This window comes from Crotalus tigris, unplaced genomic scaffold (genome assembly GCF_016545835.1).
Source record: "Crotalus tigris isolate CLP2741 ecotype Arizona unplaced genomic scaffold, ASM1654583v1 scf7180000018230.699579, whole genome shotgun sequence".
NCBI lineage: Eukaryota > Metazoa > Chordata > Lepidosauria > Squamata > Viperidae > Crotalus > Crotalus tigris.
Window position 1 is genome coordinate 319,103 of NW_024096896.1, and position 26,638 is coordinate 345,740.

Genomic DNA, 26,638 nt, shown 5'->3' on the forward strand with positions numbered 1-26,638 from the left:
ATTAGAAACTAATTTCAAACCATTGGGGAAAAGAATTTTGCAGTTTGGGGTGATTTTTCTTTCATTGCTACAGTTGTTTTAAACCTTTCAACAATGAGAATCATAGTTTCTTGCCTAATTATGATCTGATGACAGTTTGCATACATCAGGAAAAATAGCTGCTTGTTGAGCTGATCAGAGATTTTAAAAGCGAAGAGAATTTGCTGCTCATTGGCAGTTTGGGCCTTTTGACTTTTGATCAAAGTCAGTTATTCATTTTGTTGTCAATGTGCCCCAGTGCTCTTTATCAAATGTTGATGGATGGGCCTAAGCAAACTCTGCTCAGTGACAAAATGTGCTCTGACCTTTAAAAGAAAGTCTCGTCTATATCCTATTGAATTCAAAAATATTTCTCTACGCATAGCAGTTGCACAATCTTAGGAATACAGGTACTCCTCAACCTACGACCACAGTTGAGCCCAAAATTTTCATTGCTAAGCAAGACATTTGTTAAGTGAGTTTTGTCCCATTTGTTAATGGAATCACCGCAGCTGTTAATTTCGTAACACGGTTGCTGTGTGAATCAGGTTTCCCCATTGACTTTGCTTGTCAGAAGATCGCAAAGGGTGATCACATGACTCCAAGACCCTGCAACCGTCATAAATATGAGTCAGTTGCCAAGGATCTGAATTTTGATCACGTTGACCATGGGGGTGCTGCAACTGTCATAAGTGTGAAAAACGGTCATAAGTAACTTCGTTCAGTGCCATAGTCACTAAATGCACTGTTGTAAGTCAAGGACCACCTGTGTCTGATAAATGCTTTTCCAAACTGTGGTAGGAGAATTATAACAAACAATTAACATGTTATTCCCTAAATTATCCTAAATTATAGAGCCGAGGTGGCGCAGCAGTTAGAGTGCAGTACTGCAGGCCACTTTAGCTGACTGTGTTCAGCAGGTCAGCGGTTCAAATCTCACCGGCTCAAGGTTGACTCAGCCTTCCATCCTTCCGAGGTAGGTAAAATGAGGACCCAAATTGTTGGGGGCAATGTAAATATATATATATATACATTGCTTACTGGTGTACACCGCTTAGAGAGTGCTTGCACTTAAAGCGGTATATAAGTCTCATAAATAAATAAATCAACAGATAACTCTAATAAGATTCTTCCCCTTGCTCCTGATGCTACTCAGTTGGAAGATTACCTTGTCTCTGTCAACTGCACATGGCCTAAGAGACTGAATCCTTTTCTATCCTCTCTTTTAAAAAGCATTTCACTATCAGGTGTCCCAATTGGAGGGCTTTTTAAAAATTTAGGCTGTGTATACTAATTTATATGTTTGATTTCCCATTTACTTTTCCTTAAGTAAACTGATTTAGCCGTTAATAATTTAAATGAAGAACAATATGGGACTGGTTTGATTAGCACTGAGGATTTTAAATTTCACGGTGTGTGTTTTTTCTTGTTGTTTGCCTTTCCTTCTTTTTCTTTTTCTCCTTTTGGAATTGTAATTGAAATTCTAAAAAATACTGCAGAAACAAGTAAACATTAAAATTAATTACAGTTAATAATAAAGCAACTGCAAATGAAAATAGTCATTTCTTAAACTATGAGTGACAAACAGCTGAGCCAATCAACTGCTTGTTGGGCACACTGCCAATGAGGTCATTGGGAGGCTACAGGCCTGCCCCTTTGTAATTCCAGATGCAAATCCAGAAATAAAGCATTTTGTTCATTCTCCTGTCTGCTGCTTATACTTGGATGAATTCTTTCCTTTAGAAAGTGTTATGGTTTCTGCAACTTGAACTAGACACCCACTCCCACACAGTTTATAACAAACTAAGGAGGGCAAGGAGAAAAAGATATAATTGCAGCCAAGGAAATATCCTTGCCAGATAAGATCAAGTGCAAATAGGCAGAGTCTTTGGGGGGGGAGGGGGGAAACTTCCCCAAGTCCTTTCTAAGGGTTTCCCTCATTTTGCAGTGTTTTTGTTATCAGTTGGGTAACTCTAATCAGAAGAAACTGTTCTATTTCTTCAGGGGAAGAAAACAAGCTTAAATGAACTGCCTAAGTATTGAGTTGAATGTACTCTAAATTCCAGTTTATGCCGAGGGAAGTCAGTAGCCTTCATCCTTTGCACCGAGCAACAGGGCTCCTCAAATGTTCAAATTCCCGGCAGCATGAGCCAATATGATAGTTTTCCTCAGTACTTTTTTTGTAAAAAAAAAAAAAGTGCCGGAACTCACACACATCATACAACCCGCCTTGCTTATCCTACAAGGTTCCATCCAAAAAAGGTGCTGGAACTCCGTTCTGGGCCTTCTATGACAAAAAAAGCCCTGGTTTTCCTTATCACCGATGCTATTGGGTTGGAAGCACCACAGACTCTCCATCTGATACTCATTTTATGGCTGACTGATCAGCCACAAAAGAGCATTCTCCTCCTTCCTTTTTGCCTCTTCTTTTTTTAATCATAATTGGATTATTACAATGTGCTGTACATGGAGCTGCCCTTGAAGACCATCCAGAAGCTACAGCTGATTCAAAATGCAGCAGTGGGAGTAGTAACCGGCACCTCTTGGTATGCCCATAAGAAACCACTGCTGTGCAAGCTGCATTGGCTGCCACTTGGGTTCTGAGTGCAATTCAAGGTGCTGGTTGTTATTTATAACATCCTGTAAGGCCTGGATATCTGAGAGATTGCTTATCTCCAATTGTTTCTGCTCACCAAGTATGTTCCAGCAGAGTTGGTGTGTTCCATTAAATATTGAAATCTTGTGGGACCTAGGAAGTGTGCTTTCTCTGTTGAGGCCCCCACTCTTAGGAACAGTCCCCCCCCCAGCTATAAGGACAGCACCATCCTTCTGGAGATTCCAGGAAGCTTTGAAAATCTCTCTTTGGCCCCAGAGATTCATGTTTGTTATTTAACGCTCCTTTTTAATTTTATGGCTCTTGTTATTTGAGCATGCTATTCCATGGTGTTCTTTGACTTAATATTTTTAATTATTTTTAATCCCTGCTTTAGTTTTGCGGACCCATCCAGGATCCGGTGGAATTGGGCATCCAACAAATTTAAATAAATAATAACAAGTTTGACAAAAAGAGATAGGGGAAAAAAAACACTGCAAAATATACAAAACCAAGGAAAGAAACTACATGAAAAATGATAAAGGAGAGAAAAGGGCGAACTATTGATATATGTCAAATATTAATCAAATGTCAAACAGATTTCTGAACTTTCCCTGGAGGTAAAAAAAAATTAATGATTGTCTAATATTACAAAATGTCATAAAAGCCATGCCACAGAATAACATATTGAGTAATTTTTTGATTAGTAGATAAAATTGCTTTTTCAAAGACGGATATCATACATCTCTTAAATACAATCCTCAGTATCAGGAATATTACTTACTTTTCCAATTTCTCAAAATAATTCTCTTAGCAACCTCCCCAAACACAATACTAACCATACTAGCCATAACTCTTCAACAACTGTCAAATTCCCTCATTTGTACAGAAACAACATCCTGTCTGTGCCTTCTCATAATCTGGGGCTGTTTTATTTTCATCACCTTAAGAGCGGGAGCCGTAGGTATTTTTCTTCAAGACCCCTCCCATTCCCTCCCATTAATACATAAACCCTAAGACAAAATGGCCCAACCCTTTTCATTCTCAGTGACATTACAGTGTCCCAGGAAACTCTGCTGCAGTCCTCCAGAAAGACTTAGCCAGAAATATATTGCCCTTAAGCAAGTCAAAAGAAAGAATGGATCTAGAAATCCACATTCATTTAGGCAGAACATCCATTGTAAAAAGTTCTTAATCCTTTATATGAAAATGGAGGAAATGCATGTATGATGCAGAAGGAAAAGGACAGCCAGCTTGGTAAGTGAATTTTGAAAAAAAAAAAAATTCAGATCAGAACCACAGAAATTAAATAATAGATGTAGCCTGCCTGCTGCATCATCAAATTTTAATTAGATTCTTTGCAGCTGCAGGCCTTTGATCTGAGTTAAATAAATCATAGCCATGTTTTGGGGAGGCATTTCAGGATGATTTACATGTCATGCAAAGCTCATACAAGGAGAAAAGGGAAGGTAGTTTGGAGCCAACATTATTATTATCTTGTGCTAAACCAAGGCCCTGAGGTTACCTTACCATTGAATTTATATCATGAAAAATTAATAGCTCTGTTATTCGTAAGAGCAACAAGTGTTTCTTCACTTATCTCTACTATAGTCCAGTGCTATAAGTGTTACTATACTGTAATGAATTTGGATCTTAGGTGAAACACCAAGACTGCAGGCCATTTCATTATTACATTGGGGAACTCTTTGCACTCTTGCACATGTCTCCCAGCATCTGCATGAATGAGAACAGTGCAATTCCCGTGCTGCAAATTTTCAGTTCCTCCTTGCTATGATTTTACTCTCATCTAGTGAAGATTCTCACTCTCATCTTACAGAGACATCATATCAACAGAATAACAGAGCTGGAAGGGACCTTGGAGGTCTGCTAATCCAACCCTCTGCTCAAGCAGGTGACCCTGTATCATATCAGACAAATTGCTGTCCAGTCTCTTTTTAAAAGCCTCCAGTGTTGAGCACCCACAACTTCTGAAGACAAGCCATTCCACTGGTTAATTGTTCACACTGTCAGGAATTTCTCCTTAATTCTAGGTTGCTTCTCTCCTTGATTAGTTTCCATCCATTGCTTCTTGTCCTCCTTTCATGTTGGAGTTTAGGTTCATCCCTTGGGTTGGAAATTAGGTTGACCCCCTCTTCTTTGTGGCAGCTCCTCAGATATTGGAACACTGCTACCATGTCACCCCATATCTAGACCCCTCATACCCTATAAACTGTTTAAATTTCTTCCCTCAAGACAACACTATAGGGCTATGCACACCAAAACAACTAGACATAAGGGTAGTTTCCCCCCCCCCATGCCATCACCCTGCTAAACAACTAATTCCCAAAACACTGTCAAATTACCTAGTAGGGCTATGTTACTATTATCCTTCTCATCCTTCCTATTACCTATTCCTTATCTTCTTATCACCATAACTTTGTTGCTTGCATCTTACGATTTATATTAATTGTTTTATTTAGTATTCTAGTATGATTTATATTGATTGCTTATTTAGTATCCTACTACTATCACTGTGTTGTATCTTATGATTTATGATTAATGTTTTTATTATTATAATCATAATTTATCATTTGTTACTTGTATGTACACTGAGAGCTTATGCACTGGACACAAATTCCTTATGTGTCCAATCACACTTGGCCAATAAAGAATTCTATTCTATTCTAGTCCTTCTTTTTACTAGACTAGACATACCCAATTCCTGCAACTGTTCTAAAATATTTATTAAATGTTTATTTATGTTTATAACATAAACATGTTTATGTTAGACTGACAGTTATGGATGTACAGACTTCAGCACTGATACTCAACCCTGTGCATATTTAGTGAGATATAAGCTTAATTTTGCTCAATGCCACTGGCTTTCCATGATCTGTTAGCATTTATGTATTATTGTGATTGAGGGACTCTGGAAAAGAAAACTCTGGGATAGACAAAAGTGTCAATTTTGTTTCAGCATAACTCTTCAAACTCAGATTGAATTCCAGGAGAAATCCAGAAATTCAAGAAGTCAAGGAATAGTTTGTAGGAATTTCTTCCTTAACTAAATGTGTTAGAAAGTTCAAAGGACTTTGAGGTATGAATAGGGAACTGTCAGTCTGTAAAACAAAGTTTTGAAGAATAAAATTACAACAATTTCATTATGTAATATATATAATAAACTTGAGTAAACTTTTTGGTTACTGAGACAAAATATAAAATCATAATACTGATACAACTAAGACTGTAAGTCTGATTTAGACACAGAAATGAATATAGTGAAAATATATAGATTTGGGTGAAGCTGTAGAGTAATGACTTAAAATAGATTAAAATAGCTAGCAAGATCATTTATCTAAGCTTCACAATATGCTTTTGCACTTTCCCAAATAATTAGCCCATTCCTAAGTTTAGTTCTGTTTGTCAAATGGCTATTATATAGGATAGCATGCCTTTTTTTATATGAATCAGTTCTGAGGAGGGTGGTGTTTTGAGTCCATGTGTGTGTATGTGTTTTTTCCTCAGAAAAAAAAATTCCCAGAAGAAAAGTTTGAAAAGAAAGCTAAAAGTTTACTTGTTAAATATAGAACATTGACATATATTTTGAATGAGAAAACTCTGAGAGCAGCTATAAGCTTTCAAGTTGAGTGGTCTAGTTTTCTTTGGTTCTGACATTTTGCCAGCAGCTGTAGTTGACATCCTCAGAGGCAAGGTAAGCTGGTTTGTGGTGTACTTCTTGGCAGCCCAACAGGTAACTGAATTGGGTTGACTGAGATCCTGTATTTGTATTTGATTGATATGGACCAGCTTTGCTCAATTTAAATACAAGAGAACAAGGATTTCTTAAGTCATACACAATGGGAATTCTGGGAATTGCAATCTCAGGGTCTCAGAGATGCCAGATTAAAGAAGGCTGCTTTGTGCAGATATCACCAATCCAAAATGTGACCATTTTATGACCTTTGGATTCATAGTTTACATTTTTTGTCACTATAATATGTGCATATTACACACATACATGTCATTGAAGCAGGCATTATGAAAGCTTGTTATAAATAAATCTGTTGGTTTTAAAGTTATTACTAGACGTTGTTCATCATCAACATCATAATTTTAGCCATTGTCTATCCACTGCAGAATGAAGGCCTCTTCCACATGTTTCCAACTAATACCATCCTTGAGCTTTCTTTTGCCAACTGGGCCTGCAATACTTGCTGAGGATGTTATTTATACAATTGTTGGATATTTGGACTTAAAGTCAAGTCAGACTTTATTAGTACAATTCTGAACTGCTTGGATTACAGTTCAGTAAGCACAATTTAGACAAGAAACAAGACTTTAACTCATGGGTAAAGTATGTGGCTTTTAGTGCAGCAAGTATAAGAATCAATTCTTGGCACCATTTGTTAAAATGGAGATCTAGTACCAGGTGAATGTTGATGAGGAAAACAGCCTTGTTGAAAATCCTGCCACTGGCATAGATGAATTCCCTTCCATTACTGTATTGAATTCTGTTCCTCTCCTCCTTTTGTTCTGCTGGCACAAACCAAGCAGACTTTGGATACTTTGAAGCCTAATATTAGAAGTCACACTCAAAAAAAGACAGGATTGTTCCACACATATTCTCTTCTGTTTCACCAATGACCAGCCAATGAAAATGCACCTTGCCTAGAACTGCTACTTGCTATATGATCCTCCTGAAACCAATTTCATCTTGCATATTCTTCCTTAGGCAAAATGTTTGGGAACTGTGAAGAAAAAGTCAATTGTATTTCTTCACTGAAAGGAAAAAAAAACATCTTGGAGAAATTTCTCAAGATACAATCAATCAGATTGACCTGGAGAAGAAAAAACAATGGTCTTTATACTTAGAACAACACATTTAGATCTTCCATGATCTGTTGCAAGTTATTTAGAATGAAAGGGAATGTAGAAAGCCATGGGAACATAACGGCTTCGAAATATCTGGACCAGGCAGCAAATAGCCATGTTACTAAGTAGCTGTCCATCACAATCACTAGGCAACACAACAGTCAGAGAATGAGGAGGCTGTAAAAAAAATTTTCAGGAACGGAATGGCCCTGGAACATTTTAGCTCTAGAACACAACAACTATCAACATTTTTGCTGGAGATTGCAGTGGTTTTGAACTATTTGGAATGTGGGTCACAACATATGTGCAAAATTGTGGCTGTAGAGCACAATGGCAGGAGACATTATGGAAACAGCACAATATTACAAACTATAGTACAAAGAGTGACCAAGCCAAGGAAGCAAACTGGTACCACTACCCCACATTAGGAATATAATCTGAGGACCAGTGTCTATTCTTCCACATCTCACATTCAAATTGTGTAATTGTGGAATAAAATTGGACTTCTCTATATAGTTACCAGGAGCCAAGACTGAATCAAGGAATAATTTTTAAAATAAATTGTGCATCTATCTCAGATCTCCAGCGAACACCAAAAATCCAGAACATTTTACAGAAAGTGACTGAGTATTAACACTAATTTCAAGGAATAGTCACCTTGCTTCCTGATTTGTGTTTTCTTTCTTCTTTCTTTCTTTCTTTCTTTTTTTCTTTCTTTCTTTCTTTCTTTCTTTCTTTCTTTCTTTCTTTCTTTCTTTCTTTCTTTCTTTCTTTCTAGAATTCAACACAACCCTGGAGTGATTAAAAAAGAGAGTCATTTGGATATAAAATAAACTGTAAAACTGCTATAGAATATGTTTGAAAATCAATAATTATTGCCGCAAGTGATGGGATTACCCATGCTGATCTTTACTAGTTGAGTGCTCAAGAGGACATGTCACCAATCCTTTGCTGCAGCGCTGCAACTAGGAACCCTTCGGACCTGAGAGAGAAGAATAAAAGTGTGCTTTTATGCTGATTGGGCTGGCCACGAGTGATGACATTGCTACATTCCTTCTAGAACCAACAAATACAGGTGATATGCCAGCAAGCAGGAAAAAAACAACCAATTTTCCCAAGTGAAAAAATATTTTATTTAGAGACTCTTACCTAATGTACCAGGAGAAATAGGTTATCACATGCTAATGCAGGAAGATACTTTCTAGATTAGTGTATAGCTAACTAAGCATCTAGCTATGTAAGAACCCATTTCTATATAGAAATAAATGGTAATATTTAATAGTTCTAGTGGGGTATCTGGATGGGGCTACCAGCTTTAGTATGCCCTGCTCTCCTAATTTTTTTATTTTTTTGAATGATTACTGCAAAGAATGAAAATGTTCACCGCAATAATCCTCTCTTTTTACTCTATGCATTTTTAGGAGAACTGGGTCTTATAGGAGCTTTCCACATCTTCTCCAGTCAATGAGATCTGCTCTTTCTGAATCAACCAGTGTGCTATCCCAATGAGGGAAGGCTTGCACTAGATGAACTCCTGCAGGAATTGTCTTCCATGTCTCCACTGATGGCCCCTGCCAATTGGCCTTGCCTTCAGGAATAACATAAGAGAAGTAAGATTCTTTCAGCTTAATTCCATTTTGCATCAAGTAGCCTACCCCAGCAGGTATGAATTCAGCTTCCAGATCAAATGTAATTCCTCAATAAGAAAGCTAATAGGCTGAGCAAATGGATTCCTTGGTACAAGAGAAAGGATTGTTTTCAGGAAAGCCATATAGATCCTGCATAGATAGTTGACCATTAAATTCCAGGCAAGGCTCTCAAGGAATGTTGATTAATGCAAACACATAAAACAAGATCTAATATCAATAGCTGTGAATTTGTAGATTTCTTCTTTCTGAAATAAAACGTGGATTTCTATTTTCTGAAATAAAAATCCTTTCCAGAACCTAAAACACATGGAACATTGCCTTTAACAAGTAGCCCTTAACAAATTTAAAATTCCTAAGGAAGGAATCTTAAAAATACCTGGAGAGACAATTCAATCCATTCTTTCCATAGCCTTCAGGAAGTCTTCCAGGCATCAGTATTCTCCAAGTGTACCTTTGCTTTTTCTATCAGAACTTTCTTTGTTAATCACTGCAGTTTACATGGCATCCTTCATCCAATGATGTGGCAGCAGTTTACAAACAATCCTTATTAATGGGACTGTGCATCTCACCACTGCTTTGAAGTACATCTCATTAATCATGGAGTGACAGGTAAATGGAGGCAGCAGGATGAGACAGAGTGTAAAATGGCTTTCAGATGCCCAGGCATTTTGATGGAGTTGCCGTTTGCTTACTTAGTGTGCCAGCAGTATCTCATCTTGCATTCCACTATGTCCCTCCACTTCCTTTCTTCTATAAAATAGGCCTAGTGAAGTAAACTGTTATTTCTGTAAGAATTAAGAGGGAAAAAAACAGATAATTGGATGACATATTATTTCTCAAAGAGAAATAATGAAATACAGGAGGAGAAAATACATCAGAAGACTCAGACTGGATAAAGATCAGGACTTTGCTCCTGCCTTGTTTACTCATCTAGGAAAGTTGTATTCATAAGAACAACTCCCCGTTGGACCTCCAGTCTGAATGCATGGAAGATAATGCTGAGCAGCATTTGTAGTCAAACATATGCCTCAGCCATACTTGAAATACTGTATGTACGGTTGCAATGTCCAAGTCAGCAAAGCACTGGAAACTTCTCCTTCAATTGCAATGGATAAGACTTATTTTCTCTCTTTCCCCTTCAATTGCTTAAGAAGTGTCAAGCCACAACAGCTAGTTGGTGATATTTTACTTAAAGATTTCAGCATACAAAAATTTCTTTCTTTCTTTCTTTCTTTCTTTCTTTCTTTCTTTCTTTCTTTCTTTCCTTCCTTCCTTCCTTCCTTCCTTCCTTCCTTTCTTTCTTCTGTAGGACAGCACCCACCCACCCACCCACCTAGAGAAGGAAATATTTTGGGGGGATATTAAAAAAGCAGAATATTATATTTCCCAAAGGAATACAGTAATAGAGAAAAAAAATCTTAAAAGACAGAACCCAGCCCCCAGAAACCAGCCCCAGTCTCCCCCAAGCAGAAACTCAGAAGCCAGCTTTTACAAATGCAGATTTGATAACCCTGTTCAGAAAGGTTGGAGCCAGGAACCCAGAAGCTGATGCGATTAGAAAGACAAAGACCCCTAAAATCTACATATCCCACCCAAACTCTAAAGACATGACCTTTAGGACATAATAGGATTAACCCACCACTATCAAAATACCAAAAGGACAAACTCAAAAGCTCAGGTCAAAGTTCATGCCACAGGAACAGGAACTCCAAACACAAAGACCCAAGAAGGTATAAAAACCCACCATTCCCAGTTACATGTAGTCAGTTTTCCCAGAGTCACATTTCTGTCTGGCTCTGCTCTTCAATAAATTATAACCTTCTTTCTAAAGCAGTCTCCATTTTGTTTATTCCCGGCTTGGACTGGATCCTGATGAAGATTTTTCTTTCAACCCTTCCTTCCTTCCTTCCTTCCTTCCTTCCTTCCTTCCTTCCTTCCTTCCTTCCTTCCTTCCTTCAGTTTATATAACTGTACATCTCAAATACATGACTTTTGATGTCTAACAATGATTAACAGATAAAACATTATAATAAACCAATAAACATACACCACTGCAACATTAGGAAAAAATGGGGACAAATTATTTCTTTGGGAAATCAACTTCAGAGCTTCAATGCTGTAACTGAAAAGTTTCTGTTTTGCCTCTGCACAGATTGTTAGTATCCAGAAAAACAGTCTTTGAATCCTTCCCCGCTTTCCATCGGGATGTCTCTGGCAACCTTCTCCAACCAGGTACACTCCAAATGTGTTGTATATGAAGTCCCAGAATCCAAGGGTTAATGTTCCAACACCTGGGGAACACTGATCCATAAACTTTTAATGTGTGGTAAGTTGATATTGTATGGTGAATAATTTTATTCTCAGTTTAATTCACTTCACAAATGCATCCCAGACAACAATTAGCTTGTTTGTCAAGGTTAGTTTCTGGTGTGCATGTGAGCATTGTTAAAATGTATGAAGAGGGGAAACCAAGAACAAACACCCTGAAAAATTAAAAACTGTGGACAAAGTTCAGATCCAATGTTGTCTATCTATCATTTAGCAACTTAAATAATGGCACACTAGAGAAATCAAGTTCTGTAATACACTGGTTATATATTTATTTCATCATTGAGTATAATGTTTTTCAGATGGCTTCCAAAGTTGGATTTTGAAAGGAAGATTTCAAAATCATGGCTGACCTTCAGATATAGAACATTTCAGAAGCATCCCTGGGTGTGATTGGGTAGGAAAAATGCAAGATGAGTGGTAATAAGCCCATTGTCATGGTTCCGACAGATGAAACTCTTCAAAAGAACTTTGAGGCATTGTTTACCTTAAAGAATCTTTTATTCGAGAAACAAAGTATCGGCACTACATAGTTGAAACCAAAAACTAAATTCCCCTCCCCTGGACACAAAGTAACAAAGCACAATTCCCTTCTCCAATAAACAGTCATAAATCACATTCTCCAATTAGCTTGAAGCATGGGCTTTCTCCCCAGCTCTCCAGCACACCAAAACTCTATCAACTCTGGGCCCAATAACCTTGAATTCCCATGACTGAGTTATTATTGTTATAACTAGCTGGACTCTCATCCACATCCCCCCCCCCCCAGCATCAACTAACTCTAAAAGCAATAGAGGAAAATGGCTGCAATTCCATCTGTTGTCAAGCAGGAACATCCAATGTTAGCAGCATTGACACCTATGTTCTTGCAGATACAACATCATGCATAATATGATACACGTTTATGATCTAGTTATTCTGTAGAGCTATCTCATTTTGCTTGTGTAAGGGTGTGAAAATCATGCACAAATGTGTACATAATTTATATTTTGACATTCCACATTTTTCTTAGCCGAGTTCTGCTCCTTGACCCATCCATCGATCCACTGATCCAGCCAGCCAGCCAGCCCAAAACTGGGTATGATAAACCTACATAAGTATTCATACATCTTCATTTTTCTTTGTTTTACAGATTGAACTTGTCCCTGTTTATGATCATTTTGTATACAGCTTTCACAATTACATGCTGTTTTGTATATTCTTTCCTGAGGATAAATGCTGTTTTCTCCAAACTTCTGTGCAAAAGAATGATGGACAGCAGGAGTTCTGTTTGCTTCTACCATTTATTTCAGATAATCAATATAGCTTTTTTTCCTTCTTTCTGTTTTTGTTTTTGCTGCTTTCCTCAATCTGTAGTAAATTTCTTTTATATTCCTAACTTGTGCTGATGCTGCATCTCATAGCATCAATTTCTACATAATATTGTGGTGGGTGAGGGCAAGGGAACATATGACCTTGAGACTGATTTACATAAGATTTATTGTACGATAAACTTTGCTGGTTCTCTTTCTTTGCTACTTATGCAGGTGGCAATGTGGGACTCCTGTTCTCAATAGAAAACAAAATAACCAATAGTTCATAGGTCAGCCACCAAACAAGGTATTCAGTCCCATTCCTCTGGCAAAGACAACGTGAAGGTAATTGATTTTCACTGTTGTGTCTAATGATGGCTACCATCTAGGTTTACATGACAGGAGCTGAAATTAGTAGGCACCAGCTTCAGCAGCTGCTCGCAATCACTTGCCTGGTTCCACAGCCAATGTGAGATAGTTAATCAAAGAGAATATTCTAAGCTCTGCTATTTGGCATACTCCTCTTGTTTATTAATATGTCTCCTTGATCTCATTATTTCATTTAAAAGTAGAGGGAGCTATACTGCACTAAAATCAATGAATTGAATATATATTGTATAGAGATGGAGGAGGGGACCAAATTCATCCCTCGGGGCTGGAAGGAAAGGTTCAGTAAAAGTTGCCACCATCACATACAAAACAGGAGAAAAACACCCCCAGGGGAAACTTTTGTTTTGTTAAACACTTTACTCAATATGAGGGGGTCAGACTTGCAATATATCAGCAATATGTTTGCCCGCAGATTTTATTAACCTATTAAATCAGCAAGATAGAAAAACTGCTTTGCTCTCTTTAATTTAAAACAGTAAAACTAAATAATAAAATTGCAACTTCATAATCTAGCTTTATGTTAAGGGACATGGGTGTTTCATTCCACTTTAAGCATTAATCCTCTTGATATTAATGCAGTATTGTGTTTATAAACTTACATTTAAATCAGTGCTCTCCATTGGGATTGGTTGTCTGGGCAGGATAATGGGAGGATCCAAAATTCTGAGCCTGTTGAAGTCAAAAAGGGAGAAGATACAGAATGCCTGGGAAAACAAAAATGTATGAAAAGAGGGAGTTTAGTTTGCCATTCAGGTATCTATGATAATATCTCCTTAAATAGTTTTTTAGAATATGGTGGATCATCCTTCCCTTTCCAAACTCAGTCAGTTTATTTCAGTAGATGGAAAAGTGAAAGTGGTATTTTGTTCTTGCACTAAAAGACCTCCACCCTTATTATTTTGTAATAGGAAGGAAGGAAAGAAGGAAGGAAGGAAGGAAGGAAGGAAGGAGAAAAAAAGAGAAAGAGAAAGGAAGAAAGAAAGAAAGAAAGAAAGAAAGAAAGAAAGAAAGAAAGAAAGAAAGAAAGAAAGAAAGAAAGAAAGAAGCAAGGTGACTATTAGTGTTAATACTCAATCACTTTCTACAAGATACACTGGATTTTTCATGTTTACTGGAGATCTGAGATGCACAATTTATTTTTAAAATTATTCTTTGAGTCAGTCTTGACTCTTGGTGACTATATAAAGAAATCCAGTTTTACTTCACAACTACACAATTTGAGAGGGGGGGGGAAGGAAGGAAGGAAGGAAGAAAGAGAAAGAAAGAAAGAAAGAAAGAAAGAAAGAAAGAAAGAAAGAAAGAAAGAAAGAAAGAAAAGAGACTGTGTTTGTGAAACTAGGAGAAGGGGATGGATGAAATAATCTACTTGAAGGTGGAAATTATGAAAACATACAGAAAAAAAGATGCAAATGCAGAATGCAAGAAAGACTAAAAGGCATGTCAGGAAACATGACTTGGTGTCATTCAGATGGTTTTCTAGAAATCTGCAATGTATCAACTGGTTCAGTTCATAGGCCAGTATCGAATGGTGAAGAAAGAAGAGATAACATCTTATGGTACATTCTAAATAAATGGAGCCTGTAGAGGAAATATTATCCTATTGGGTATCACAAAAGGAAGGAAATAACACAAGGGATTTTGAAAAAGTGAAAAAGAGCCATTCAGAAACCAAGAATAGCAAGAACGGTTACAAAAAGTTATATTTGTTTAAAACATGTGATATAAGCAAGTCCATAAATAAGTAAACATGAGATAAGCATGAATCTAAAAGCACAATTGATTTATTTATGATGGTATACAATGATTATTGAGGGATAAAGTTTTTTCGGGGAGGTAATGGCAAAAGTGGGGAATTTATCTTGGGGGGGAGAAACAAAAGGCAAAGAAAAAAATATGTAGCATGAAAGTAAAAATATTGCAGGAAGACAAATACAAGGCATGTATAAAAACGTTTTGTTAAAAGGTAGATTAATTGCCTAACAGAATGAATGGAAAGTGAATGGACAGAAAGATGAGGTGAAAAATCTTAGAACAGAGTGCAAAAGTATTATGTTACATAGAAGTGTATTGAGCTGTGCAAATTAAAATGAATATGCGTGGAGGATAGAACATTTTGCATGAATATGATGTAGAACTGAAGATTGGTAGGCAAATGCAATAAAAATGCTACATGGTATAAAACAGTCATATAAATAAATCTTATTGGATAGTTCAGCAAAGATCAGGGAGTAAGCCAAGGAAATGAGATAAGTCATGTGTAGAGGAGCAGTACATGGGAGCACAGTGGCCTAGCGGTTAAAAGGCTGGACTTGTTGACTGGAAGCACTGACCAATGGGGTGAGCTCCCGTTACTTGCCCCAGCTCCTGCCAACCTAGTAGTTCAAAAGCATACAAATGCAAGTAGATAAATATACTTCGTTAGAAAGGCAAGAGCATGCCATGCACCTTGGTGTATAGTCATGCTGGCTGCATGGCCACGGAAGTGTCTTCAGACAACATTGGCTCCTTTAGCTAGGAAACAGAGATGAGCGCTGCCTCCTGGAATCAGACACCACTGGACAGGGGGAAACTTTATCTTTATCTTTTAGAGGAGCACTGATATGATCTTGGAGAAAATATGCAGCAACCTTTATTAAAGTACGAACGTAGCCCAGGAAAGCAAGGAGGCACAAAGAAGAAACCATAAATTACCTCACCTTGATAGCTTGACTCGCTTTGATATAAGATGAAGGGAAGAGGAAACATTTCAAGAGCCTATTCTTATAGCCTGTATCAATGAAGTTCTAGTATTCCTTGTTTCCTGACCTGGCCTATCTGAAAGGACTGATACTGTGGCTGCTTAATGCATTCATGGATATATCTACAGAAAATGATTGTTGTGACAATGCTGTTGTCTAGGTTGGGGATGTGGGGATGTGTAATTTGTATGCAGATCATGTCATTTGTTGGCTGATAACTCAAATGATTTGCAATGAATATTACATGCAATGAGCAATAAGAATTTGAAAGGTAATATGTCAAAGACCCAGTTTAACAGGGAAAATAGAATGACGAAAGATAAAGTATGTCAACATAGTAAAATATTAGAACAGGAGATGAATATTTGTATCTTGGTAGAATGTTTACCAAAAATGGATACATTTTAAAGATGTGCAGATGCTGATAAAAAGATAGTGGGTGGTCAGCTGAAGGAATAAATGTTTGCCCAAAGAAATGAAAATTGCTGTAGATAAAGATGTGCTTCCGCCTATTTTGTTACATGGAAAGGAGAATAAGGCATGTCAGGAGAAACTTAAATGTAAATGGAATGCAGTAGGAAGGAGTCATTGAAGAAGTGTGCACATAGTAAAACAAGGAGAGATACGCGCAAGAATGAATGTGGGATGAAAATATATCGATTGGATAGAAAAATATAATAAGTGACCAGAACAAAAGCAGGACATTGAAGTACTTTGGTCATATAGAGAGAATAAATGAAGATTGAATCATAGAATGGAGAGATTGAAAGATAGAAAATTTTGAGAGGAAAAGAAAGAGCAAGAAAGTTCTATCTGTATGGAGTGGATATAGAAAAGAGCTGAGATGTTTAAAGAAGAAAAAAAAATGTGGTAGGCAAGGATAGAAACCTAAGAAGAGACACAGTGAATGTTAATGGGGTAAAATTATTTAATTAGATACCCTTCTCATTTTTCTTATCTCCTGCATTTATTTCCTTTTGCTTACTACTAAGTATTTTTTTCTGTACTTTGCACAACATTCCTTACCCAGAAGGGATATAACATAATGGATATGCATATGAATTCAATCTCCCTTATTCCTCAACATGAAAATCAGTGGGGAAAAACTCAAAACATAATTGCAATTGTTAAGAAAAGTAGGATAAAGTTGCAAAGTGCTTTTTAAATGAAGAGTCCTATGCATGTGGCATACAGAGTAATTAAAATATGCCTAGAAATGGGCAGATTTGTTTTTGCTTTTGTTGTTACAAAGTGGATAAATATGACAAAGATTCATCTTTGTGTATTTTCTTCCTTGGGACTTAGAATGGTAGTGGCCAATTTCTCATTGAGAAAGGTGAGAATTTACCAAGCGCTTTGCTAATTGAAACACAAATGCAGAATGCTGAAAAGGTCACAATGTATATAGTACAGAATTATCTTTCTGCAATGCATCACACATTTCATTTCAGAGCCGGATATTTTAATTAAATTGACATATAGCAAAAGGTTTTGCTTTAAAAAAGGGGGGGAGGAGAAAAAAGACGAGAGAAAACAGACTGTAGCAAAAATAAAATAATAAAACAAAAAATAACATGCAATTTATTTTAAATCAGGAGTCAGCAATGTGAGGATCAGAGCTGACCACAATTGCTGAAATTATTGCATAAACTCTAAAACATTTATTTTTAAAAAGTCAGGAAATGCCCAATTCCCACCAAAAATCTCTTGAGAATATAAAATAAGTTATTTTCCACCATGCATATTAGACATCTCTGCTCACCTTTCTCGCTAACATTTTAAGGATGATCCTCTGATTTGGCATAATGTCTTACACTGGGATCAAAATTAGTCAGAGTGCAGATAAATGCAGATGATCCTAGAGGTTGGTGCTAACCAAAGTGACAAATTAGCTTCTTATTAAAAGAATAATTCAAAATGTGGGGCAAGAAAATAGATCCTGATGATGGGATTAAAGAGAACTTTGGTACCCCTGTTTTCTGTTCTGCTAGAGTTCTGCTTCATGGCAAGAAGAAGCCATTTTTGTGTGTGCAGGAATGAATTTGCCATGATAAAAGGAACTGCTAACTCCATGTGCTTCCAGACAAATTTGTTTCATGCAATTGTTCCCCTTCGCTCACAGAACTGTATAGAACTTTCAGAAGATGTTTTTAATCATTTCTAACTGCAGCTCCCCATGTTTTTTCCATTCCTCCTCCTCCTCTTTGGAATATATGAAATAGCTTGAGGAAGTCTTTTTATTGGTAGTGCAAATAATTCTTTATCTGGAAGCATCACACCATCATCCTGGATATCGAATGGTCTTTCCTGGAGTGAAGCATGGGGACATAGTGGATAGTTTAAAAAAGAAATTTGATTTTGCTAATTTCCAATACCTGAAATTTGAAACATTGCCATTTGACTTTAGTGTCAAAATGTTGAGCTCCGATTTTGACACTATAATTGTGGAATGTCATAAATGAAAGCTGAAAGTTTAGTAGTTAATACTAGAAAAGTTAATAAGGGGGTTCTCTTTCAAATATCATTTTGTCAGATAGCAGAGCAGAGGAAGAAAGGATTCTCATGATAACACAGCTATATTTTGTTTATCCTCAGCTATATATCCTGAATGAAAGCCAGAGGAGTGAAGAGTACATCAGTAAAATGGCACCCAGAGATGAGCTGCTATTGTATTCAACCATCCAACAGACATATAGGTGGTGCCTGAGGCAGCAGCAGACATGGGAGGAAGATCAAAATCTTGCGTGGGATGTAACATCAACAGACAGCTGAGATAGCAGACATTGGGAAAACCTACTGGTGACTGGATTAAAAGAGAGCACTGAGGCACCAATTATAGCACCACAAAAACAGGCACAAAGCACCAGATCCACAGATACAAAGGGACCTTCCTCCAGAGTAGACAGGACCTAAAGTGTAGACTATGCAGAGGCTTCAGCAACAGTCCAACACATAGGGGCAGATAGGAACAGCATACATTGAAAAGCACAATCAAGGTGTTAGAATTGTGTATAAGAACTTCTGCACAGAATATGGGCGAGACCCTCCCAAGTCCAGGTGGGAGATTCCACAGAAGGTCATGGAGAATAAGAAAGCTAAGATCCTGTGGGACTTCTAGTAGACCCAGACACTCAGGCAGGAACTGGCCAATCCATCAGATATTATGGTAGTAGACAAGGACCAGAAAACAGCAGTGGAAGTAGATGTAATGGTTCCAAGGGGACAACAACTTCAGCTGAGAAGCTGGAGAAGTACCAGGACCTGAAGGAGGAACTGGAGAAGATGTGGGAAGTCAAGGCCAAAGCAGTCCCAGTGATGATAGGAGCACTCGAGGCTGTGACTCCTAAGCTAGGAGAGTGATTCCAACAAATCCAAGGAACAACATCACAGCTCTCTGTCAAGAAGAATGCAGTGGTAAGGATAGCTAAGATACTATGCAGAATCCTCAAACTCCCAGGCCTCTGATAGAGGATCAGAGAATGGGGAAGAGACAGGTCACTTGTTAAAGGTAAGAAGGATTTAAAAAAAAAAAATAGAGAAGAACTGTTGCCTGAGTTTGTTTCTTCCCTCTTCTACTCCTTTCCTTTTTCTCTTTTGTTTTGTTAGTAGAGTAGGGGCTGTAGGGGCTTTATCTATCCCCATCTCTATCACTATCATTTCTTTCCATCCTCTTAAACATTAAATCCTATTGCCCTGTCAGGACAAATACACAGAGGTGTTGACCAATCTATGTTAAAATGTCTTCACTGAATTCCATTGCATTTTGAGCAGCTCAGGATTTTGTGGGCAATTACTCGCCTCCTCTGCTTTCCAGTAGGAAAAGCTGCATTTTCACAATAATACATACCAGGTTTTTAAAAGATCAAATTTGACTTTGCTTGTTCTCATTTTTTTCAACAACAATTCCATCTATTGCCACATCAATATGTGACTTAAAAAAAAATCCACAGGGGCCCTCATGCAATTTTTAATATGCATTTCTCCAAAAGTATCAATCCCCATCTGCATGTTTTCAAGTATACGCCTTTTGTTAGAAAAATATACTCTAATGTAATAAACATAATTTTGTGCACATTTTCCCTTAATACATTGATTTTGGACTACCTTTCTTTGAGTTCTGAATCATACCAGACCATTTTTTTTAAATGTGCAGAAGCTTGTATTCTGGCTTGCAAGCAGATTCAGAAAGTGTGATTTCTTTGTGTTAAAATGACTTTTCTCATTTTATGACTTAATAAGAGAAATATATGGAGGGAACGCTTTCATTCTCTCTCCTGCTTTTATTTTGTACTTATGGGATTATTGTCAAAGAAATGCAGGAGTTTATCTCCTTTTTGGAAATCCCATGAGTGAAAGATGCCAATTCTTCCCCTCAAGTGGTAATTTAGGAGCATAAAAAAATCAAATATCCAAGTCCCTCACACATTCACACATCTAATTTGTGATGTTACCATCTGTTTCCATGTAATGCTAAAATCTATGGATGCTTTTGTTGCTAGCTGTTTCTGAAGCAGGATTATTTTCACGTAAGTGATGGCTTGCATTAAATTTCATGGCCTGTCAAATAAAAAGCACTCCCTGCATCAAATTTTCTATTTCCTCTCTCTCCAATTCTTGCATTCTGGTCTTGCCAGTCAGGAAAAACAAAATTTTGATGAAAAGTTGAATTTAAGGGTAGTGGGTGGTGATGGCAGGGAAGGATAGCCAAGGACTGAAAGGTAGTAGGAGATTTTAAATGAAGTGGAGAAATCAAGAAGGTAGTGTTTTAGGTGAAGAATAAAGCAATTTGTATACATTATTAGATTGTTTTTATTATATTATTATTGTTGTTGTTAGCTTTTTAGCCCATTTTAGATCTATTTGTATCTATCTATCTATCTATCTATCTACTATCTATCTATCTATCTATCTATTTCAAGGGGGCAAATATGTTGATTTCTCCCATATATTCTTTTTCCCACAACAATAATCCTTTGAGGTGGGTTGGGCTGTGAAAGAATGTCTAAGCCAAAGTCACCCAGCCAGCCTTCATGTTGAAGACAGTACTAGAACTCACCGTTCCCTGGTTTCTAGGCCAGAACCTTAACCACTACACCACACTGACTCCATACATGCCACAGATCCAAATATGTACTGACTTCAAGTCAGTTTTTGATTCCTGACATTTGCTTGGATGAGTCCATGCAATTTTCTTGGCAAATGTTTTCAGAAATAGCTTGTCCTTGCCTCCTTCCCAGAGCTGAGAGAAAGTGACTGGCCCAAGGGTTACCCATATGGTTTGGTTCCTAAGGAGGGGCTACAACTGAGTCTCTCATGATCTTGCCTGGTGCTTTAACTACTATCCCAAACTGGCTCTTACTCAAGTTCAAATCAGAAATTGAAATAACTTGTGATAAAACTGGGAAAGCCTTTTGTCTGAAACTAGAGAGCTAGCTAAAGCAATTATTATTTATTATTTATTTAGCGTATAATGATGTCACATTAGCCAGGAAACTACAATGATAAAGTAGTTATTTGGCTACCTAAGACTATTAGCCCATTCAGTTCATGCTTATGCACTAGCCATGGTGCACCACAAGGGACGTGCTAGCTCAGCACTAGAAAGAAAGATGAACGGCATCCTGCAGCACCATCCAGGACTTTCTCCCTCCACCAAAGTTGCCTCACAAACAAGTGTTGTATCTGGGAAGGTCCAGAGCCGGCAGGGTTCTGACTATCCACACAAAGTGCCAGCTCATCTTCCCATTGATGTGGTCCCTATTTATATACTCGCATAGAACATGCTTTTGAACAGCTAGGTGGGCAGAAGTTGAGGCAAGTGATGGGAGCTCACCCTGTTATGGAGTGCTAGGACTCAAACTGTCAAAGCAAAGTCCATCTCCAGTGTCATTAAACCACTGAGCTACCACATCATTGCTAAACCAATGATCTGATTTGTTAAGGGCAACTTATGATCACAGCTATAATATATCCAGATGATAGTAGAATATTAACCAATTGGGACTGATTTGACAGAGAGATGAAAATGTTTATTCAGACATATTATTAACTTCATTACTGCAGCATAAAGGGTTGTAACCATTGAGTTTATAGAGCTACATTGACACAGTTCTTTGAATTCCTCAGCAAATCCCTAGGAAGAGAAAGTGGGTGAATGGTTTCTTCAAGGAAAAGAAACATTCCCTCACAACTTCTCAAAAATAGGCTTTCCCCATATTACTGAAAAAGTAGTGCTACTGAAAAGAGCCGAGGTGGCGCAGCAGTTAGGGTGCAGTACTGCAGGCCACTTTAGCTGACTGTGTTCAGCAGGTCAGCGGTTCAAATCTCACCGGCTCAAGGTTGACTCAGCCTTCCATCCTTCCGGGGTAAGTAAAATGAGGACCCAGATTGTTGGGGGCAATGTAAATATATATATACATTGCTTACTGGTGTACACCACTTAGAGAGTGCTTGCACTTAAAGCGGTATATAAGTCTCATAAATAAATAAATATTGCAAGAGTTCCTCCATGCTATCTTGAGATGCTGCTAAAATGTAGCAAGCCAGCAAGGCTGAAGGCCATGGGAGGGATGATAGTCCAATGAAAGACAGGAAAGTGCCAAACACAGTCAGTTTCCTCATAATTAAACAAGAATTAAAGCTGATTCTCTGCACATGAGTGTTTCTGCAAATTTCTCATAATCATTTAAAGATTTTCCAATCCAATGAAATTTTTTGTCATCATCAGATTGAATGAGAAATGGTTTGGGGCAGTGCTGGAGATTTTGGCTTTCCTTTTTTTTCCCTTCCATTCAGTTGAATTTGATTCTTTGGGATTGCTTGAACAAGTGCTTGCAGTTTCCTTGGCAAGTTTTTTTCAGAAGTGCCTCCTTTCTAGAGCTGAGGGGGAGTGATTGGCTCAAACTGGTTTTATGCCTAAGCGAGACCAGAACTCATGGCTTCCTGGTTTCTGACGCCCTATCCATTACTGTGTAAGTCCAAATGCTGAGACATTTGTACTATTTAAGCAAAAAAACACATTCCTCATCTTTTGTAGAATTTAGGTTTAATAGATGAGAATATTGGTAGCTCAAGGTTGAAATGTGGAGTCTTCACTGCTCTCTGAGCTTGGCTGTTTGCCTGCAGACTTTTTATTACCCAACTAGATAACGTCATCAGTGCTCATACACTCAACATCAATCATGATGTTACCTAGTCGGATAATGAAAAATCTGAAAGCACACAAGTAAGCTCATTGATTACCACAATTTAGGTTTATGACACAATAATACACTAATTTGAATCCCCAGTAGTAGAATGAGATGTATGGCTGTTGGATTTCAGTAACATGGCTGTTGGCCATCCCTTGACTGAGGGCCTGTAGGACATATGCAGTAACCTGTCATCAAGGGAAAATGGATTAAGTGAGCCTATTTCAAGCAGACATGCAATTATTCTAAAATATGTTGGAATTCATGCAGCTTTAGGATAGTGGTGAAGCTGAGCCCTGAGATTAGGTAGAAAGGATTAGTTTTAGTCTGAATATTAATGATTCCTATATATAGTTCTGAAAATTATAATGTTCATAATTTGCTATTGGTAATGCAGTTTTAGTCATCTCATATATTTTATAGCTTAAACTGCTTCTCTGCAGTGGTAGGATTTTTTTAAAAATAGTTATCTTACACATCTATTAATATTTATCAAGACCTTATATTTTATGTTGCACCTTTCCTTTGTGCAATATTAAAATTTAATATGATTAGACATTTGTGATAGTAATGCTAATATTTTAGTCATTCTTTACACTTTATTGATGAAGTTACCAGCTGTAAATTTTGCTGGCTGTAAATTTTGTACTTTTTGTATTATCTTGTACTGCTCTATGATTGAAAATAAAGGAAGTGTTATTTATTATTAACAACCTGCATATATTGAGACACCCAACTAAGTAGGATCAGTTCTGGTTAGGGCCTGGAGGGAAGACTTCTAGTGAATCCCAGGGTTTTCATTTAAATTGGGAAGGCAAAAAAATTTCCAAAGAAGGAAGTGGCAAACACTTTTGTACTGTTGCCAAAAAAATGACATGGACGTCTCCATGAAGGTATTAGAAGTTGAGACTGATTCGAAGGAGCCTTTACCTTATACCGTAATTGTAATATCATGAATTTGCCTTCTAATGCAAACTTATTTAATATTTAATACAAAAGAGAGAACTTTTATAAGTTAAATCAAGCATGATGCATGGAAAGGAGCCAATGTACTGTAATGGTTCAGGTGCTGGAGGTGGACCAAGGGAAACTGAATGCACAGCCCCCTCGACCATGGAGCTCATTGGTTGACTGTAGGCCAATAATTCTCTCAACACAATGTATCTTCATTGTTATTGTGAGGATAAAATTAGGGAGGCTCCTCCCAAGTAAGTTGCCTTCAAAGAAAAGATGGGCTGTAAATGCAACAAGTAAATAAGTTAGATAAATTTTAAAAGGCAATCCCTTGAAATTCTGAATATATAAGTGTGTGTTTATGTACAGCAACTAACTCTTCTTTTTTAATTGGATCATGTACCACATACACTGAATATTGATGGGTTTTGTGGCATTCTACCTCACTGGGAAGATCCATCATTAGTTATATAAGAAACAAAAAAAATGTTTCGATTAAGGGTTGAATCCACTGAGGCTGGGTAATATGCATGATATGCTTTCTTCTCTAATATGAAGAAAAAAGTTGTACTTAAATCTCAGTTCTTCTTGTATAGATTTTATTAGTTTTTATAGTGTTGGGGATAAGGTGGGGTCAGGATTAGGGTCAGGATTTGGGTTAGGGTTAGGGTTTGTATTTGGGTTAGGGTTAGGGTTCGGATTTGGGTTAGGGTTAGGGTTAGGGTTCAGATTTGGGTTAGGGTTAGGGTTAGGGTTAGGGTTGGGGTTGGGGTTGGGGTTGAGGTTAGTGTTTTTCCAAATTACATTTTCAATATTTAGCAAACAACATAATGTCTGGGTACATGTATTTAATTAACAATAATAGATATAGTTAATTATCATAAACAATATGTTAATTCATCACTCAATAGCCTTCTTCTTACTAATATATATTCAAATTTACATATCATATTCTTTTCTCTCTGACTCGTTTTTCTAGCCATTGATAAAAATTATCCCAACAATTCTTGCTGCCATTAATATGTGTAGTATTAGATATCTGCAATCTTTCTCATAACTAGTTCTTTTATAGAACGTTTCAGTCTTCCATATTGCTCAACAGTGCAGAGGGTTGCAAATATTGTGAAGGGTTTTGTTTTTCAATGCAACTTTGAGATCACTGTGCTCTTCCAACATGATTGAGAGTTGACATCTCTGTTTCCTGGGTAAAAAAATAACCCTTTTCAGATCCACCTGTGAATATCTATGCAGTTAAAAGAATATCCTTGCTATTCTTTGGATGCAAGATGACATTTGAATAGACTGAGATAAAATAATGAAGGTTTGAAATAATTGCTTACCACATAAATTTAAAAAAACTTCTACAGCTGTTTTGGCATTCCACAATAGTTCAGATTCTTCTAATATTTTGACTTGAATTGTGTAAAACATAAAAATATTTATGACACAAAGATACACTAGCCTCTCCCCAACCTGGTTCTTTCCAGATATTTTGAAATTCATCTCTCATTTTGTCTGACCGTTGATCATGCTGGCATAAGCTGACAAGAGCAAAGTTTCAAATACTGCAGAACATCATGCTAAAGCAACCTGCAATACTCTTTCTAAAACAATAAATTGTGTCACAGCTGTTGCTTTTTCTCATATATGCAAGAACATTTCTCACTTTCTTACATTCATACATCCCTACCTTTTTTTCCACAATAGAAATCACAGCAATATTTAGGGTGTTCCTTGGTGATCTCCTTTTCAAACATCGGGGAGACCTAGAACTTTGTAACTTCAGCAACTCTGCTATTTCATGTGCATTTACATCATTTACATTTTACTTGCTTCCATAACTCTTCCAAAACTCTTTGTCATGGTTCTGATAGATCAGTGGTTCTCAACCTGTGGGTCGGGACCCCATTTGGGGTCGAACGACCATTTCACGGGGGTCGCCAAACAAGGCTGTCCGCCATTTTTTCCCGTTTTCTTTAGCTGTGCTACTCCCCCTTATTCTATTGGCTTTTGAAAGCCAATAGAATAGGCTCTCTTGAATAGAGTATAATTCTATTGGCTTTCAAAAGCCAATAGGAATTATCCAGGCTGTCTCTGCCCTGCTGAGCCTGCCAAAAGTCCCATTCTGCAAACGGTGCTGCACCAGTTGTGTAGTCCTCGACTTACGACCAGTTGAGTAGTCCTCAACTTATGACCGGTTGGGGGTCGTGGCATTAAAAAGGTTGAGAACCACTGTGATAGGTAGAACCAAATAAATCAGAACTCCGAGGCTTGACTCTTCCTCAAAGAACATGTTTATTGAATATAAAATATCAGCACGGTCAAAAATGAAACCAAGTCTGAAATTCCCTCCAAAGAGTTACCCTATTACAAAGTAAAAGTTCCCACCTCAGGGCCATGCAATAGCTATGCTACCCAATAAAGTAGTTTGGCGGGCTTTCTAACAAAACACCCAAACCTCTTCTCCCCAGTGAGAGAATGACCTTGGTTCCCATAGGACACAATATTGTTTAAACTAACAGAGATACTCCACCACCACCCCTCTCTTTCATGTGGCAACCTAAAACAAGCAAGATGGCTGCAGCCAGGTTCATTGTAGAGTTGATACTCTTTT

At 37.4% G+C, this 26,638-nt stretch overlaps 1 long non-coding RNA gene across 1 annotated transcript; it reads left to right on the forward strand.

Moving 5' to 3' along the window:
* Positions 1-7,167: 7,167 nt before the first annotated feature.
* Positions 7,168-11,399, forward strand: LOC120310611. Its single transcript, XR_005557412.1, has 3 exons — positions 7,168-8,558; positions 8,905-9,093; positions 11,285-11,399. It is a non-coding gene; the product is annotated as an uncharacterized LOC120310611 (long non-coding RNA).
* Positions 11,400-26,638: the final 15,239 nt, after the last annotated feature.